Consider the following 21,065-nt stretch of genomic DNA (forward strand, 5'->3'; position numbering starts at 1 on the left):
TGATTAAATCGAGCTTTTTTAATAATAAATAAGGTCAACTAGTGGATTCTAGTTCAGTCTGACTTTTTTTATTTAAAAATGTTCTCATAAAGTTGATTTAGTTTTAACTTTTCCTTGTACTTTAAGGTTTTTTCATGTGAGGCTGTCTAGTTAATTAATAAACGATGCCTTTTGAAATGATCTCCTATGGCGTGGTTCCTATTACAGGTATAGGATCCCTTATCCGGAAACCCGATATACAGAAAGCTCCGAATTACGGAATGGCTGTCTCCCATAGACTCCATTTTATCCAAATAATCCAAATATTTAAACATGATTTCCTTTTCCTCTGTAATAATAAAACAGAAGCTTGTACTAAGATATAATTAATCCTTATTGGCAGAAAAACCAGCCTATTGGGTTTATTTAATTTTTAAATGAATTTATAGTAGACTTAAGGCATGAAGACCCAAATTACGGAAAGATCCGTTATCCGGAAAACCCCAGGTCCCGAGCATTCTGGATAACAGGTCCCATACCTGTATAGGAAAATACGAAGTGTTGTAGATTTTGGGCATTATTCCTTCCTGCAACCCCACCCTAATTTAAGTGTTACACCAAATGGTTAAAAGAAATCCATGCTCTTTAACATCTGAGTTCATGATTTTTATTTAAAATCTAGGCACTAACATTCTATAAGGAGGCTATTGAGTATAAAGCCAAAATAGCAAATAGCAAAAAGCTTTTGTTTACGGGGTATCGATATAATACTTAAAGGGTATGCAACAGATTGTTTATTGCCATGGTCACATGCTCAATGTGACATCAGAATGCAGCACCATTATAAACTATAAGTAACCAAAGAGCTTTTGGTATACTGCATAAAGCTTGAGCTTGTTGCCATGGTTACATCATTCATATTATTGTTGGCGCTTTGCCAAAGGGTGAGCTTGTTGCCATGGTTACATCATTGTTGACTCATTGTGACATCATTGTTGACTCATTATGACATCATTGTTGACTCATTGTGACATCATTGTTGACTCATTGTGACATCATTGTTGACTCATTGTGACATCATTGTTGGCGCATTGCCAATGATGACATCACAAAGCAGCAGTAATATAAGGTGTTGTAAACCCTGGACAATCACATTCACAATCGCATTGATCTGTGAGAGTGGTGCAGCTTTTTGTTGCTCCACGCTAACATTTCAAACTTTTTTTTAAACTTTTCTACATATTACATTACTACATATAGAAGATTGAAGAAAAATGCATTTCAACCAAGTAATAGCTGTTATAACAGCCACAAGTTTATTTTTTCAGGTATGTTTATTTTTTTCACATTAATGTTGCATTGCCTAAAATTGTTAGTAGACTTATTTAATAAGGAAGCTCAGAAGTGAATGGATGGTTTATGGTCTGAAATGGTTCCTGACAAGGTGGAGAAATGTTCACCATGATGAGCTTATTGGTTTAAAAACAGTTTAAACCATTTTCAGTCAATTTCAACCAGTTTGCCATTTCAGAAAAACAACCCCATAGATCCATGCAACACATCTGAACCACTCAGGTTGATTGAGAAAGCTTAAAATATTGTGTGGATTTTTTTTAACTTTATTCCTTTTTAGCTGAGTAATTAAACTTTCTTATTCATTTTTTTAGGATGCGAAATTTATGATTCTGATTGACGCCCTTATTAATAATCCATACATCTGCCTGTCCATACTGCTAACTATTTTAGTAATTTTTGGCTTCAGACACTTAGCAAGTCTAATGGATGATGTTGATATGGAGGAGAAAGTAAAGAAGGAAAAGAACAGAGCAAAACAACGGACAACTAAGCTTCCAGCTAGAGACAGGCAGGAACTAAAATACTTTCAAGAAGACATTTCATATTTGCCATTACCTCAAATGCCCATTGTCTCTGTTTCTGACAAACCAGTGAACAAATACCGTTCCAAAGAAATGCAAAGGAAGCACTTGAAATCTGGTTATCTGAGATTCAGAAGCCCCCCTTGCTCCAAAAAACAATTTAAAATATATTTAACCCCCTTGATAACTGAAAATAATATTTTGTATAATGCCTTTCTTTATACTGAAATTAAGAAGGCACAGAAGCAAGGGTCAGAAATCTTGGTAGACAGGACAGATAACTTTAAAGGAAAATCCTGAAGAACATTTGTAGTGGAATTCTCTCCCTGAATCAGTTGTACAGGCTGATACATTAGATAGCTTTAAGAAGGGGTTGGATGGCTTTTTAGCAAGTGAGGGAATACAGGGTTATGGGAGATAGCTCATAGTACAAGTTGATCCAGGGACTAGTCCGATTGCCAATTTGGAGTCAGGAAGGAATTTTTTCCCCCTTAAGATGGCCATAGATGTTGAGATTTTTAAAAGATCAGATCCTGATCGTGGGACCACGATCTTCTGAGAACGATCGTACGAATTTACCATCAACTAAAAAGACCAATTTGCCAGGAAAACAAAGGGGAGCTGCCTGCTTGGCCCTGCAAACATAGATAGATTGCACTGGGACCGACAAAGATTTTTTGACCTGGCCGATCAATTTCCTGATAGATGTCGGCCGAAAAATCATAAGATGTACGATCGTTCGAATCCCACTAACCGCACGATAATTTCGAAGGATTGGTCGGACTTCCCTAAAACCGGTCATTCGGCAAGAAGAATCGTTGCGTCTATGGGGAGCTTTAGGCAAATTGGAGAGGCTTCAGATGGGGTTTTTTGCCTTCCTCTGGATCAACTGGCAGTGAGGCAGGTTAAAAAAACGTAAAAAGGTTGAACTTGATACCGGAATTAAGAAGACACAGAAGCAAGGATCAGAAAATCTTGGAAGACGAGACAGAGGACTTTAGAGGAAAATACACTTTGTAGTGGAATGTCAGGACATAAATATTAAATAAATATTTATATATATATATTTTGTCCATTAGTCTTCTTTATTGTTTGGGTGCTTTGTGTTTTTCCCAGTATCTCATTTCATGGATCATCATTTTTACATATAAATCTGGGGCTGGGTATATCAGTGGTTCTAGGCTTTATATCATAGTCAACACTTTATATATCACTACTAAAATATTACATAAAGGTGTTAGAGCTAATGTTATGAAGAATAGCGATGCACCGAATCCAGGATTTGGTTCGGGATTCTGCCTTTTTCAGCAGGATTTGGATGGGCCGAATCCTTCTGCCAGGCCGAACCAAATCCAAATCCTAATCTGCATATTCAAATTAGGGACATTATAAAATCCATGTGTTTGTCCCATTATGCTAGGGTAAAGGAGCAATTTCATGACTGAGCTTTGCTAATCCGCTCGCCCTATGGATTGTGTATCACTGGTTTTGGCAAATTACTTGCAATGGTGGATATTTATAATTACAGTCAGTAATGTGTGTATGTGGTTTTCCAGATCAGCTGAGGGCACTTGTACAAGGCTGACATTAGGGGAGTACAGGGGACTTCACACTGGGGGGAACTGGACTTCGGGGTTAGGAGGAAAGGAGTGTAGGGACTGCAGGAATCAGGGACACAGTGGGGGTCATTTATCAACACTGGGCAAATTTGCCCATGGGCAGTAACCCATGGCAACCAACAGTGCCGGACTGGGAGGAAAAAGCAGCCCTGGCAAAAGTATCAAAGCAGCCCATGTATCCACGCGCATGATAAATATTTTCAACCCCAATGTTAACTTGATCTACTGTTTATTAATAAATAGAGATCTATTTCCTGGACCAAGCAAGGGGTCCATTAGCATAGAATCCCCAGCATTATTATTATACACCCTATGTGCAGAAACTGCCCTTGCAACAAGTATCTCACCCCAGTTTCTATCATGGCTATTTTTTTCATTGGATTAGTGGCCCTATACTTACAAGATAAGCAGCATTTTTTTCAACCACATAAACAAGCCTGTCTCTAAAGTTTGGCCCCAGTTCCATGCCTGTTTTATTTTGAAACCAGATAAGCAAAATGCAACTGCAGTCTTCAACCCAGCACTCAGCAGGAACAGCATGGACCCTAAAAATAATGCGTACAGTCTGTTCTTTTCCAATTTTCAACTAAGGTTAAAGGTCGCCATACACTATAAAATCCGCTCGTTTGGCAAGGTCGACAAACGAGCGGATCTTGACCCGATATGCCCACTAATGGCTGGGCGATATCAGATGAATCCGAATGTTCGGCCCTGGGGCCGAACGATCGGATTACGATACTGCGAATGGGCTCCGACGGGTTGCAGGACTTTATCAACTAGCGGATGCGGTCCTGGATAGTACAAAAAATCAAACTTGACCGATCGATATCTGGCTGATTTTTGGCCTATCGATCGGTTGGACCCGTCAGGAGCCCCCACACCTGGTCAGATAAACTGCCAAATCGGTCTAAAGGAGTTTTTCATATTCTTGCTGGCAGGAAGGCATTTCAAATATGTATGTTTAGTTAAGTCTAAGCATCTGGGGGTTTAAGTCCTTAATGTGTTCACATTGGACACCTCAGATCCTTACAGTATCTATTCACCAATAACAATTCAATATGTTAATTGTATTTGAATATCCCCTTAGAATGCCTCCTGCTACCTCACTCCCCAACGCTCTCTCACTAACACTAAACACTATCTACTGTCAGTCTGTGCCTACTGATATTTCCATTTCACTACTGATTCACAAGATCAACAGAGGTATTTTCTAGTTGGTATATAAATCCCAGACCAGTCTTGTAACCATTATACTTCTGTCACGTTTGGCACCCTAAATCCAGAACCAGTGCTAGGCTCCCTGGTCTCGGCTCTTGCTTCTGCCTTTAACAGCCGCCTTTCACCTCGGGAGGAGCCCTCGGCTAATTGGATGCAACCAGGTCTTACTAAGAGAGGAGCAAAGGTAAAGTTTCTGGAATAGCAAAGGGGCACAATCGTTTGACCAAGGATACAGGATGGAAGACAACACAGCGTGGAAACAGGCAGGCCGGGCCAGCACAAGCAGAATAGTCAGAAAGGCCGGAATCAGGATTGGAGAACATAGAACTGTCAAACAGACCAGAATCATGATTGGAGAACGTAGAATAGTAAGACAGACCAGAATCATGATTGGAGAATGTAGAATAAACAGGCAGGCAAGGGTCAGGATAAGAGTTCAGAATAGTCAGGCAAAGCTAGGGTCAATACACAGAAGATCAGTAGAATACATTAGAATTAGCACTAGGAACAACTAAATAGAACCTAACAACAGGCAAGGTCTATAGCGCTGAATTCCCCTTAAATACTATTTGAATTTCGCGCCATGCTAGTTATTCCCGAGATCGGTGGTGACTGGTCACTGATATTGCTGGTTATGAAAATGTTAAGCCCCTGGCAACTAGTTCTTCCAGTTTGGAACTCTGCAGTGAGTCCTCCACCCAAGAGATTTCTATGTACTACAGCTTTCTGCACCTTGAGCTCCCCATTGTGTTTCTATCTTTACCCTGTAGCTGCACCAATATCCATCAGATCACGTTACAGCTCTGGCCAAAGGCAAAATAGGCGCATTTTCCTGTGGAAGGTACAGGCAATATGTTTCATGGTTTTGGGAGACTTTTAGCCATTGCCTCTGTTGTCTTTGTCTGATAGGCTCCAGGTGATGCCACAGACCTTGAACCAGATTTTCTTTTCTAATAAGTGAATGTTTTGCTTTTCCTTTTAGCTTGATACCAAATTATTACCTGGCGACAGGCCTGGATTTGTGGAGAGGCCACCAAGGCCTGGGAATAGGGCGGCAGGATTTTAGGGGGCGGCATGCTTCCCAACCACACCCACATTGGTTCAAAAACACTGGGGATGCACAGAAGATACAGTAATTTTATAAATTTTCTGTGCCCAATCCACATTGCTCAGGTCCCGATTATGAAAATTTGCATGAATAAAGGGGGGGCACGGGTGACAAACGACAGTGGGCCTAGGGGCGCCTGCTATGTAAATCCGGCCCTGACTACATGGCAGCACAGTAACCAGTGCTATTAGCATCAGAATTTAATAATCAGCAAACCTGTAGCATCATCTTATATTACATGCAACCTCATTTTCTGCTGGATAATTTGTGAGGACCACTAAGCTTAGCTTCTCAACAGCTGCTCAGAGCCCACTGAGCATGTGATTGTCACAGACACTTTCCAAGATGGTGACCCCCTGTGACAAGTTTGAAGTTCTGTATCATTGCTGCTATTAAGAAGCTGAAACTTTAGGCTGGTGCAATAAGTATATATATAATATGGCATTTTAGCCATATTCATTTTTAGGCTTAAGTTCTCCTTTAAGTGTCGTACATGGAGCCAAAGCTTTGTTTTTGCATTTGTAATACAGCTCTCTTATGCTTTAAAAAGTGTTAAATCTGGTGTACAGCAGTGAACCAGTGGGTGAATACTAGAGCTTTGTATAGGTGATGATGTTTTATAGTTTAACAAATATGTTTTATGTATACTCACTGAAGGTGGGTGCTGCTTTTCAATAGCAGAAAAAAATGTACATGTAAAAGTGTAATCCCTGTAATGCGTTGCAGAACTCTAAAAAAAAAAAAGGGTTAAAAATGAGTTGCTCTGCTTCATAGGCACAATAGTTTCCATGACAACCTTTATAATCTGATAGCAATTCTGGCTGACATTTTTTACTGCAACCTTCAAAACCCCAACTACAATGCATTCAGAGTGAGGAACTACAGCAAATTTATGCAAATAGATACAGAACATGTGACATTATCTATCACCTTTATGTCTGACAGGTGGAAGTGAGTGTATTTAATCATAAACAAAAGTATGGGAGAAACATATTTTATTTTTGTCTGAATTACTACCCGTGAAACCAGTGAACAGATCAGGATTTTAAGGCTGAACGAACACCTGTGAGAAAAATAACAATATTTTTTTTCATTGTCAAGAAAGAGATGAAAATACATCTTCCCAAACATTAATCATTATGGTATCACAGCACAGCCCTAAAGATAGTGTTTAAACATTCTTTCAGCAAATAAACTTTACTGAAAACAATCGAAAAATTTGGAAATCACTAAATTAAGAAAAAACAAAGGACGTAAATAATTCATATCAAATGGTCGAAATACAACCTAAATGACTAAAGATAATGTGCAGTTTTAAGCTGTCATTTAATTGTCTTTCAAATAATACCAGCTGTTTATATTGTCTAGTTTAAAGTTTCAAACAGACTGAAAAAATGCTCTTATGGGCTGACCTATTAACTACTGAGTTATATTGTGATCTGGGCAAAAAAATCACCAATCTTTCCATTTTTTAAGCATTTTAAAAAAATACAAGGAAAATAAATACAATCAAAAACCCATAATGATCCTACTTCATTAACTAATGCATCCAGAACAGGATAATAAATCTGATGTATGCTTCGTTTAAGAGGCAAGTATACATACTATATCATATAATGTGCTAGAACATTTTCACTGGACATTTCGGTACTTAAACATACAATGATTACATTTCCCTACCTTAATAAATGGGATCTGTAATCCAGCATGCCTACTACCCGAGGTTTCCCATATATGTCTCTGTAATATATAGCACCATGCCTCAAAGGAAAACTATACAGCCAAAATTAATATTTAAGCAACATAGTTATATACACATAGTTTATATCATATTAAGTGGCCTAGTACAGAATCTGACCAAATTCGAACATGCATATAAGTAAATATTGCCCTTTTACATCTTTTCCCTTGAGCCCCTATTTTATGATATTCTCTGTGCTGCCACAGAGATCACCTGACCAGAAATACTGCAGCTCTAACTGTATCAGGAAGAAGTGTGGAAGCAAAAGACAGAACTCTGTCTGTTAATTGGCTCGTGTGACCTAACATGTATGGTTAGGGTTGCCACCCAGCCGGTATTTTACCGGCCTGGCCGGTAAAACACCTGCCAAGGCCGGGGCCAGTATTACAAATTTACTTGCAATGTAGCTGCCGGTAAATTTGTAATACACCTAACAAAAGCCCGTGTCCTGCCCCCAAACGCCCCCAATCGCAGTGCCGAGGCTCCACCACTTGATGTCACAATCCTCCCCAGCCAATCACACACTGTGGCTCCGCCCCTTTTGACTTCATGGCCCACCCCTTTGTTTCCACCTCCTCCACCGGCCGGTGGAACTTTTATTAAACGTTGGCAACCCTATGTATGGTTGGTTTGTTTGTGTGCACCGTGAATCCTAGGTTCCCAGGGAGCAGCAATAATTTTTTTAAAATGGCAATTTTCTATTTATGATTAGCCAATGGCACATACTACTAAAAAAGTATATTATTATGAAAATGGTTTATATATATGAAGCAGGGTTTGAGCTGTTTTATGCAACATATTTTTATAGACACCTACATCGTTCGAGGGAATTGTTTTCCTTTAAGGCTGATAAAACCCCCATCAACATGGGTTTACTTAAATCTAGAGTATATAGCATTGTACAGGTCTTGTTCTGCCTTCTTCAGATCTGGCGCGATGAGACAAGACAGATGCACCAAATATAATGTAAGTAATAGGAATTTTCGGCCTACGAGCCACGCGCATACGTCACGATACAACTGTCGAATGCGAACGCCGCACGTTGCGTCTTCATCTGACAGTTGTGTCATAACGGATGCACGCTGCTTGTCGGTCCGACATTCCTATTACTTACATTATATCTGGCGCATCCGTCTCGTCGCATCCGCTTCCTCTCATTGCGTTGGATCGGTAGAAGCCGAACCGTGTGGTTCTGGCCTTACACAGAGAAACCAAAAAAAGTCAATTGATTATTTTAAATAGGACACTAGCTTTGCTGATAACTGGTTTCTGTATAATTGACTCCATGCCTATAGTATAGCCCAACCTCTCTCAAATGTACTAGTATCCACAAAGCACAATTATGTGATCCATATACCCTTTAAAGTTTGCTCTCAGTATGGAGAGAAAAATGCCCATACATGGGCCAATAAAAGCTGCTGACTTGGCCCTTCCAGACCAGCTTGGCAACTTATTGTACCAGTGCCAATATTTGGGGCTCTCCATTGGGCAGGAACTACATTGATGTGTTGATGCAGTTCTCTCCAAACAGGTCTTTATAGATCTCCAATGATCAATTCATCCTGATTTGGCCCAGCCCCTTGCTTTTTGATCTTTTGCAGTTTATCTCTGAATTTGACATTTCGCTTCTCAATTTAATTTATATCATGCATGCCATACATATGTCAGTCTCATATTTTAAAATCAGCCTCACCAAGTAACAAACATGAAATATCTTTATTATAAAAAGCCAATATCAACTGCCACAGGGCCTTATTATATATTTTAAAAAAGGAGTTCACATTTCAAAAATCCTGAACTGGATACTTAAAAAAAACAGGGCAAATACAGTGATAATAATAATGAAAATTTTAGCAACAACAAGAATTAATATGTATAATGTGTTTATGCATAACCTTTCAGGCAAATTATTAAACACTCTCAGTAAAATACACATTTTCACTTTTTAACCTGCCTGCAGCATTGCTAACACAATGCTTTACTTTTGCTTTTTTCATCCAATTAAAGGAGGAAAGGTAGTATATATGGTATTGGATAATTCTGTGTCAATGCCATAGATTCTATGGTATGTGGCACAGATAACTCGTTATACAGTATGTACAGATTCACAGTAATGTGAAAAATTATACTGCATAATTATGGAGAAGAGGGCTGGGTCAAGACATAAACACCTTAATAAACTAAGGATTCCAGGACACTTTGTTTTAGCAGATTTTGCTAAATATTCCCTGTTCAATTAGTGTGTCTGCTATGAAGCAACTCCTGGTGATCACAGGCAGTAGGGCTGGTCATATTTGAGTTTTCAGGTCGATTCGTAAAAATTTGATTTTATTAATACATTTCAATTGGTCCAATTTCGAGTTTATGGGAGTTTTATGGGAGTTTTTAAAAACTCACATGAATTAGAAATTTGACCTTTGATGAATGTGCCTCTAAGTGAATTTTTTTTTACTCTAATAAATTTGAATATACTCCCAACTCGAATGGGAAGTTATTTAAGAAAAAATTTGAATGTCTAATATTCAATCGAATAGTCCCGAACAGAAAATTTGAATAGAATTTGAAATGAATTTAAATCCAGTTTTCCCACCGAAAAAGCTTGAATGTCAGAAAGGCAATTAACATATTCAAATGGTTCAACCGACCTCTGCCATTGAATTTAAAATGAACTCGGCTAGATTTAGGTGGCGAATATTCAAATTAGAACTGTTTCCATGGTCAAGGTGTGATAAATCTCACATTGGAATTTACATTCAAATTGGGGATTAAAATTCGGATTTGTGAATTCTGGCACCAAAAAAATTTCAAAAATTCTAATTCTAATTCTAATTTACTATTCGTTCCTTAATAAATTTGCCCCTAAATGTGCCAGTAAATAGAAATGCTTAATTAAATATTGGAACCATTCATATTTTAAAAACTTGAAGGCTGCAAACAACTCCAAATTGATCCCAGGCCATTTTAGGTGGCAAATAGTCGAATTTGAGTTATCAAATGTATGAGTATGATGTATGAGTATGATAAATCTCGAAAGTCCCTAGTAGAATTTGACAGTTTTGACCATAAAAAAAAACTCGAAAATTTGAATTCCGAATTTTGAATTCGACCCTTGATAAATCTGCCCCTTAAATTCGAAATTCAGCCTTTGATAAATCTACCAATTAAGAATTGGTTTTAAAGGTTTTTCCTTTTTCATGTTGCAAAATCAACTAGGCTGCCAGCAGCTGCTCCCTAAAACCTTCATTTTCTCTGCGGTGATTTAATTACTTTTCTAGGCAAGGAGTTACAATCTCTGTTTTATTTGCATATTATTCAGAAGACCTTTGAGCCATGGTATTCAACACATAAAATTACACAGGAAAAAAGACTGAAAATGTATTCCATATAAAAAATCCTGTATGCAAATTCAAGTGTGGAAATTAACTATAAGCTTTTAGTCACATTGTGTGGCAGTGGGAAAGAAAAAAATACAGTTTAAAACACTGTTTAATTGTTCGTTAGCTATTACTACAGACAACATGAGATTTTCAGCAAGAAAACAGCAGCAGTTAGAATTGATACAATAATTGTTAATATTCCACAGATATTGCGGAGAAATGTATCAGCTAAATGTATCAACTAAATGTAGCAAATTGTAACAGATAAGATGTTCCTGGATCACTGAGCTGCCAGATTGAAAGCCCAGAGAAAGGAACATTAAAATTTAACCTTCAATTTTGGGAAAATGGTAAAAAAATAAAAGATCGAAAGCAATTGAAAAAGTAGATAGCCTATTTTAGACATGAAAACATTTCCTAACCCCTTTTAGGCTCAGAGAATCATGTAAACCCTGCCTTACCTTGTTCCGTTATAAAGCAGTTGATTCCGAAGACACCTGATCAAAATTTTCTGCCTGGGCCGATTGACGAGCCAACAGGTATCCCAAGACTTTTGCCGATATCGGTCGGCTTGTCTCCCACCATACACACACTGAATACTGTATGAAAATTTGTTTTGTGTGATAATATCGGTGCCACCTGGCACACAGTATGTTTTGTTACCTGCACATAATCCCCTCCAGCACAAGCAATAAAACTTTGCTTTGGAGTCAGTTTGAGTTGCTGGTGGTGGTAGACAACACATTTTGTAGCCATTGCTCACCTTCCAACGTGGGCGACAAAGCATCAGAAAATATCTTGGTATTGTGTCAAAGTCAATTTCTAGTGGTAAAAAAAGAAATCTGAATTGCATAAGGTCCAGAAATTGCCTTCTCCTGAGTATTCTTGTGATTCTGCAATGCAAATGTTTTACGACCAGCGACTGACATTTACATCACATGAACAAATCGCTAAGCATGTAAACACCAAGCTCTTGCGGTCTAATCCTATCGTACTCTCGAAACCTTTGTTTGTTATTTGCTGTCCCGTTTGTTATAAACTAACGTAAAGCACTGCATAATTTGTTGGTGCTATATAAATAAATGATGATGATGAACACTGACAATATGTACAAATGGTGGTGTACTCTTTCAACATACTTTCTTGATTTACTACCGTTCTAAAAATCTCTAAAGGTTATCTTGTGATCTGTCTAAAGGAAAAATAAAGAATATAGAAAAAAAAACTATCCACTGTGTGGAATTGCCAAACTGCACTGTATGCAGAGATAGGCGTGTGGATCAGAATAAGTACAAAATGTAATGGCACACAAAATTCCTGTGCACACCATAATTTGTTGTGTGTTTTAATCCTAAAATTTGTTCACAAGCCTACAACATCACAATGCATTTATATATCAGGGGGTCACTGGGGGGGGCAATTCTCCCAGGCCTGAATGGCTTCTATATGTTAAGGGGGGCAAGGCTATGATTTGTTTCCTGGATTAGCCAAGCCCCCTTGATCTGCCAAAGTAGGAGCCGTATTGCGCCAAAGTAAGAGCTGATTTGTGGCGAACTAAGAGCAGTGCCGTGCCTGAGTAAGAGCCGAGTCTGAAGCCTGAAGTAGGAGTTGCTGCCGAAGTAGGAAATGAATGCCGCAGAAAGAGGAAGAAGAAATGTAAGTTCCACTGAACAGAATCCAAAATTTTGGCCAGCACTTCAAGAAGCCACTCGATGGATAAAAGATGACATTTATTTCAACAGTTTAAAAATAACCAAAATATTGACTCGTTTGTATACAAGATACGTTCAACTGAATACCAATGGTCTTTTTTTTTTTTAAACCATTGGGCATTCATTTTTCTTTTTACTTGTAGGGGGGGCCCTGGCCACTGATGTTTTTTTAACTTGGGGGGGGGCTGGCTACCAATGTATTTTTTAACTTGAGGTGCCCTGGCCACCGATGTTTTTTTTAACTTGGGGGGTCCTGGCCACCAAGGGTTTATTTTTACTTGTACGCGCGCCGTCACTGGCCACCAATGATTTTTTTACATTTATTTTTACCAATGATTTTTTTTATCTTGTTGGGGGGCCCCAGAAAATGTTGTTGTACAGGTCCCCATAACTTCTGATGGTGGCCCTGGTGACCCCTAGTATGCTCTCCGCCTGTTCAACTCATGGGCCAGAAAGCAGGCCCAGACTGGCAACCTGTGGGTTCTGGCAAATGCAAGAGGGGCTGCTATAAGGAAAATCAGTATTTAGTGGGCTGTTTGGGACTTTGTGTACCTGAACTGCCAGGGTTAGGGTTGCCACCTTTTCTGGAAAAAAATACTGGCCTTCCTATATATTTATCTTTTTTCCCTATTAATAACATAGAGTTCAGCCATCATTTTTACCGGCCAGGTGGCAACCCAGGTCTAGCCAGGACCCAGGCCCGGATTTATGGAGAGGCCACCAAGGCCCGGCCCTAGGGCGGCAGGATTTTAGGGGGCGGCATGCTGCCCAAACACAACCACATTATTTCAGAAACACTGGGGATGCGCAGAGAGACTATGGTTTTTCTTTAAATTTCCCCATTGCTCTGGTCCAGATGATGAAAATTTGAGCTAATAAAAAGGAGGGGACTGAGGGTAATGAACGACAGCGGCGGGCAGTATCAGACTGGGCCGTTGGGATACCGGGGAAAAACCTGGTGGGCTCTGACGCCGACTCAGATCCGTGATTTTTAAAGTTGCTTCCTGCTGCGCCGCATGTAAAACTAGGTGCACCGGCGCATAAGCGCACACATTGGCATCGCGGCAGAGGGGTCCGGAGGGGGGCCCTGGACAGCAGCCCCGGGCCCCCCAGTCTGACCCTGACACTGGGCCTAGGGGTGCCCACTATGTAAATCCTGCCCTGCCACGGCCTATTTTGGCTCTCAGTTCAGACCTGCCAGAAAGCATGCGTTCAGCCCATGTAGGCCATTTTAAGAGAACAAAGCCTCACTTCTTACTCTACACTTATCCCAAGTAGTTCAAATGAATGATAATGACGTGAGAATGTAAAGCATTACACTGCTAAATGTAGCTCATTATATGTCTCACCAGTTGATGGCTATTTTTAATAAACCTTGTCTTTGTTGCAGCTAGCTGGGGACAACAAATTTTCTTTTTTTTTTTTTTTTTTTTTGCCTTAAAACAATGTGTTTTATTTATTCTAAATGTGGAAGCGAAAAAGATATAGTCGCAACCTCACACTCGCTGTTTTGGCGGGACCGTGACGTCACATGTCATATCACGGCGATACAATACAAAACAAGTCATCTGACCTAATGTACGCGGGTAAATCTCTTACTGTTACCTTTAAAAAGTCCAGTCGTATAAAAATGCTTATAAGCCTTGGCTTCGTGTTTTCCACCCCAGCAGCTACAATGTACTTACATATAATACAACTTGCTTTTAGACTTTAAGTTTCACAACTACTTTAGGTTGAGAGAAAGCTGAATTCACTCGAAGGTCTCTGTGGCGCAATCGGTTAGCGCGTTCGGCTGTTAACCGAAAGGTTGGTGGTTCGAGCCCACCCAGGGACGCTCGTTTTTTTTTTTCCATTTTCTTTATTTTAAATATGATTATAACATACAGAACTATTTCTAATAACAGTGTTCTCTTAAAAAATCGAAGATTCCAGTGATTGAATGATAGATTCCAGATTGAATAGTTTTGAACAGGAAAGGCAGTCAGTACGTTTACACAGAGTCTGCGCGAAGCTTGGAATTGTGACAGCCCGTGAACTGACAGATTCAGTGTAAAGTCGGCAATTGTATGAGTGCAACTGAAAGTCTATAATAAAGAATTGCTCATTAACCATTGTCAGCGTGTTATTGGTGTTCTGCAAGGCACAGACTGTGCGCCGCTCTGCGACAAAATTGCGGCTCCTGCCTGTGCGCGACAATATCCCTGCTGCACCCAGACAAACGCTGATATATCCGGATTATTATATATATACGTCACGGTCGCATAAAGTTCCTTATTTCTTAAATTTCCTTATAATAATAACTGTAATCAGCAGATGCATTATTCCTTATTAATTGTAGATATTATTCCAAGTGAAAGCAATGCATTGATATGCTCTTATTCACATACAGTCTGTCATGTGGGATTTATAATCAGCCAGGTCCAATTTTTCATCTATTATTAATTAATTTATATATGATTAGGTAATCCAGTAGATGCTATTTTTTTTACAAGTGCCATACTATTACCCAAAAGCTGTATGGCAACAAATCACTACTGGTAATATTGGAGATACATATACACTGTATATGTATATAGGATTTTATTGAAATGTACAGGATACACAATAGATAGCTAAAAATGTGTTGGTTTAGATGCATGCTGTTTCGATAAATACAATGCCTTTCATTTTGGGTGATGTGCTGGACAATAGAGAAATTATGAGATATCATTGACTGGACAGTTATTTTATGGATTGTTAAAAAAAAAAGCAAAGATCAGGCTGCTGCAATGGGCAGGCCTCACTTGTTGATATGAAGTATGTGGGTTTCCACAAATGTCTCAACACAACAACGTTCTGAGCAGTGGTTTATTCATATAACTGATAGTGTAGAATAACAGCAATTAGTAGCACTATCTATTTATTAATAGGAGACAATAACATAAACAAAAAATCATTATGAAGCGCAGAGTAGAAAATATTTGGGTGGTTCTACATTTGTAGGCTGAATACACACCAAAACTGAATTGACAACAATACAATATAAAAATAGGAATTACGTTTCTTAGGGGGCAGATTTACTAATGTTCGAGTGAATTTTCGAATACTTCGACCATCGAATAGGATACTACGAGTTCGAATTTACTTCGATTCGAAGTAAAAATCGCTCGAATATTCGACCATTCGATAATCGAAGTACTGTCTCTTTAAAAAAAACTTCGACTTCAATACTTCGCCAAATTAAACCTGCCAAGGTGCTATGTTAGCCTATGGGGACCTTCTACAAACATTTTCTAAGTCTTTGTACATGGAAGGAAAATCCTTCAATCGTAGGCTAAAATCGTTCTAATCATTTGATTCGAAGGATTTTATCGTTCGATCAAACTAGTTTCCTTCGATCGTTCGAATGCTAAATTCGGTGAAATTTTCAGTGACTTCAGAGTGTACTAAAATCACCTGGGCTTTATATTATAAACATGTTAAACACATCCAAAGCGGGGTTTTTTATTATTGTTGTAAATGTGAAGCGGTTTGATATCCCTTAGCAATTTATCACAGTCTGCACAATGTTCTTTTCTTTTTTCAGTCATGACCTTTTTTTGTGTTATGCCTCACCCAAACTTTAAATGTTAAAGAGATACTGACACCAAAAAATAACCTTTTTTTATATCTATAATAACATTGTCTTTGAATGCTATTTATAATTTTGCCATAAAAGTATTTGCCTGATGCTTTTACATTACCTTTCTTACCCCCATGTTCATCTGTGAAGTGGGCTGCCAAATTTGTGAAGCAGTAGTCTGTTAGCATTAGACAGTCAGGTTGGCAAAACAGTCAGAACTTCAAGTAACAATTACTTACAAAAGCAGAACTATCAGCGAAAAAAAGATCAGCATGACCTATAGGTAACTTTCAATATAGATTAGTATTTCCAAAATAACTTTTTTAGTGTCAGTATCACTTTAAGTGAAAATAATTGTAAACCCCTCTTTCCATGACACTGTTATTAAAATGCTATTACATATGTTTATCTATAATCTAAATTCTAGGGCTGGCTTCACAGTTTTTTTCTGCAAACATAAAAAAAAGTTGAAATTCTTACAATGTTTATATAATTCTGGAAAATAATGCTTACACCAATTTAACTCCATTTTATAATAAGCACAAGTATCCTTGCATACTGTAGAATTGCATAGTTACCGGTGCAAATGCAAATGTATTTTTTGTACTAAGTGCATTTTTAGCTAGATATATAGCATTTTTATTTTCAAAATATAGCATTTTTAGTCTGAAATTAGTCATAAACTGTAATTTACCCTTTGTTGTACACTTTTTATTGTTTCAATAAAACAAATTAAAACAGGTAAAATAAAGTGCCTGAAGGCCTAGATAATATTAGAAATAAAGGAATAACTTGTGCCTATTAAGCATAAGCATCCATTTACCTTTTTTTTGTTTCATTAAAAAAAAGTAAAACAAAATGCCTGAAGGCCTAGTTAATATTAGAAATAAAAGAATAACTGTTGCCTAGCATATATTTCTCCTGCTATGCAATAAATATATTTGTTAGGGCCATTTAGTTAGTTACTAAATTTCATTTGGTTTACTTAGTTTCTATTGTAATAAGTTTATTGCTAATACATGTGCATCACTTTTAGTGATCTTTGGGAAATAAATGTATTTTAGGTTTTCCATGTAGCTATTTGTTTTGCTTAACTGATGTGTGAACACAAACATACTATATATATAGAGAGAGAGAGAGAGAGAGAGTCCGTGAGGCTGCTGCACACACCTTAAAGGAGATAATGCCCTGGTGCTAACAGTGGTGTTTTTTTGACTGCAAAAGCCCCTAGAGTGCAACAACATTTTTTACAATATATATATATATATATATATATATATATATATATATATATATATATATATATATATATATATATATATATATATATATTATATATATATATATATACCAATAGTTTCCAAACCAGCACTCCCTTTAGTGAAAAAATGTAATTTTATTATTACATAGTATCTATGTAAACAGATACTATGTAATAAAAATTACATTTTTTCACTTAAGGGAGTGGAGGGAGTGCTGGTTTGGAAACTATTGGTGTATGCAAAAATTACCGTGCACCCCTCCTTATTCTATATTGCCTTGGAGTGCGGATACTCATTGGAGAATTATATAAATATATATATATATATATATATATATATATATATATATATATATATATATATATATACAAGCGTTGTACCTTCCGCACACCGTTCACTGGAATCAAGCCTGGTGCTACCAAACGATGCTGTAGTATATAGTCTCAAAAATATGGTGCACACCTGGTTTTGTTATTCAAAACTTTAAAAATTCATAATTTTATTAAATACATTTAAAAAACAGCCGTTTCGGTCTCCAGCTAAGACCTTTATCAAGAGGTCGTTGGCCGTTTTTAAAATGTATTTACTAAAATTGTGAATTTTTAAAGTGATATGTATATATATATATATATATATATATAACCCTGTATAGTGATACACTTATTAATATAGCACGTATGTTTCTGCAATTGGCTAAAACTGAAAATATTAATGATTGGGTGATCAGCTTTATTAGTGAGTGTAAATAAGAATATATTGAACTTTTTTTCACCTGTGAAAGTTGCCCTGGTAATTAAAACGTCTTTATTTTGAGCCATTTGAATCCGAGTTGTCTCTAAACACACAGACACACACGTATATTTATCTGTATATCTGTGCGTCTGTGTTTGTCTGTCTTTAATCAGCCTTTCGAATTCCGAGACCTTGCACGTTTGCCTGAATAAATAAAGAACATTCAGAGATGCTGTGAATACACACGCACACACTAGAGAAGAGGCTGCTATTTTCAGTAATAAAATCTCGGTTAAAGTCTTGATTCAGCAGCCTAATAACTAACTCGCCTCCCCCTCCCTATTCGGTGTTTGGGGGGAAAACAAAATGAAACCGCGCTTCGGATGTCTGACCTCCGTGTAGAGACACATTTACGCATGCATTTTTTTTTTTACTTTTTTGTCCTACAGAAGGACCTCCTGCCAGTCGTTTCCGTCTGAGCGGCTAGGTGATTTAATAGTGAATTCAACGCCCAGTCCCTGCTGTGGGCGGGTTGATCGGCCATTTTGAATATTTTACTCCGGCGAGGGGTCCACAAAATGGCCGATTGGATGAAAATTGCTTTGTCCGTAGAGGAAGTTTATGGAGACGTGGCGGCGGCTGTTTTTCCCACTCTTCATTCTTATGGTCTCCTTTCTTTGATGTGATCACAATGAAATCCGTTCCTGTAACGTTACCTGTAGCATCAGCTCCCGTGTTTAAATGATATATTTACCTCAGTTTGAGGGACATGTGGACCAGCAGGTGTTAGAGCAGGTTCTTTCATTGTCCACCAATATCATCCAAAGAATTTAATACATATACTAAAAACCCCACTGCTGAATTCTTATTTGGCTGGTTATGTGAACCTGGTAAAACACATAGCATGAAAGAAGGAACATTAGCCCTGGGCCTCAGCATGAGAGGCTCATTTGTTCTTTGTGTAAAAAAACAATATATTACATACAGTTGCGTACATGTTACAGACTGGGCGTAGGGTTGCCACCTTTTCTAGAAAAAAATTCCAGCCTATCTATATATTTATCTTTTTTCCCTATTTATAACATTGGGATCAACCATAATTTTTACAGGCCAGGCCAGTAAAATACCAGCCCGGTGGCAACTCTACCTGGGCCTAGGGTTGCCACCTGGGTGGTATTTTACCAGTCTGGCCTGTAAGAACGATGGCTGATCCCAATGTTATTAATAGGGAAAAAAGATAAATATATAGATAGGCCGGAATTTTTTTCCAGAAAAGATGGCAACCCTAACTGGGCCTAGGGTTGCCACATTTACTGAAAAAGATTACCGGCCGGTGGGGGGGTGGGCACAAAAAGGGGGCGGTCCATGATGCAAAAAGAGGTGGGACCACGCAGCGTGCCGCACAAGGTGGCGGAGCAACATTGCGGCGATGTCCAGAACACTGGGAAAAAAAGGGAAGTTCTGCGCGAATTGTGGGCAAGCAAAGGGCTTTTTTTAAAGGGTATTACAACTGATAAATTTGTAATACCAGCCCCGGCCTTGGCAGGTGTTTTATCGGCTAGGCAGGTAAAATACCGGCCTGGTGGCAACCCTAACTGGGCCCCACAGTAAATTAAGTTTAGGATACCCCAAACATATCCAGAGGTTGCCCTATTTTACTAATATATGTTGAAATTGCCCATTGTTTTTGCCTCATGGGGCCCCTTATACCTCCTGGGCCCCCCTGCAACAGCAGGGTCTGCTTCCTCTCTAGTTACACACCTGATAACACAGTGGTACCTTTGTTTGGTATTGCTAGTGTTCTGTTGGACTCTCCCACACCAACAACTACAGAAGTCTGTGGATTCCGGCAATATGAAATACATTATTATGATTATTGCAAACTTGTTGTGTGGCCACCCATGCAATAACTAAAGTTTACATAGACATGCTGGTAGAATACAAACTTTCCAATAAAAACACAAAATTACCTTTGGGTAGTAATAAAATCCTGTAACAATTAAAGTAATAAAATACATTTGTAATTCATAGACTTAAAATTAGGATTTTAGCCAGCAATTATTGGCATACCTACAACATGCTGGGCCCCCCATAAAAAATGTTTGGGCAAAGGCAAAGCGCACACCCACAGACACCTAACATCCACTCCATGACACTTTGGCCCACCAGGAGTATCCCAACACTGGAAATGTCAAAAAAAACAAAAAAAACCCAATGGTTAGAATGTCATTCTAAGATTTTATATACATTATACATTTTTAATGGTTTCAAAGTTATTTGTAAATTGTATAAGTGCCACTGAAAGTGCTATCTGATTGTCCCTTTCTATTCACTGCACTGGTGGCTCTGACTTTTGACCAGTATAACTGAAGCTTGCTGATTATCAGATCTGTCTTTGCTGGTGGAGAGAAGATTTAGGCAACACTACAAAGTCAGAATAAGCAATAAGAAATAAGCAAATACTGTCTTCATGTACAGAGTACATTGCTCTGCCTACCGTTCTGAGATTTCTATCTTTAATAAGAAACAAAAAACTTCAGCCACCAACTGAACTCCACAAACTGATTTCACAAATCGATGCCCATTTTTAACCATGCAATGGCTCAAATATATATATATAGTGGTTTATACAAGCAAAGCTCATATATCTTCATTATGTAATAACCCCAATACACCAAGTTATAAGTGTGTTTTACTGATATTACCAAGTGCTACACCACCCCCTAAAGTTGCTGCCCTCGGCACAGGCCCTTCACTGCTTAGATGGTAAATAGAGTTCGGTACTGATATTAAAGGACAAACAAAGCCCTCTTTGCTGGGGGGTGCATGTTAAGCGTGC

The 21,065-nt window shown here is 38.3% G+C and overlaps 1 non-coding gene across 1 annotated transcript; it reads left to right on the top strand.

Annotated features, from left to right (window-relative positions):
• Positions 1–14,391: 14,391 nt before the first annotated feature.
• On the top strand, positions 14,392–14,465 carry trnan-guu. Its single transcript has one exon. It is a non-coding gene; the product is annotated as a tRNA-Asn (tRNA).
• Positions 14,466–21,065: the final 6,600 nt, after the last annotated feature.

The sequence above is a fragment of the Xenopus laevis genome, chromosome 6S, assembly GCF_017654675.1.
Source record: "Xenopus laevis strain J_2021 chromosome 6S, Xenopus_laevis_v10.1, whole genome shotgun sequence".
In the NCBI taxonomy this organism is placed as follows: Eukaryota; Metazoa; Chordata; class Amphibia; order Anura; family Pipidae; genus Xenopus; species Xenopus laevis.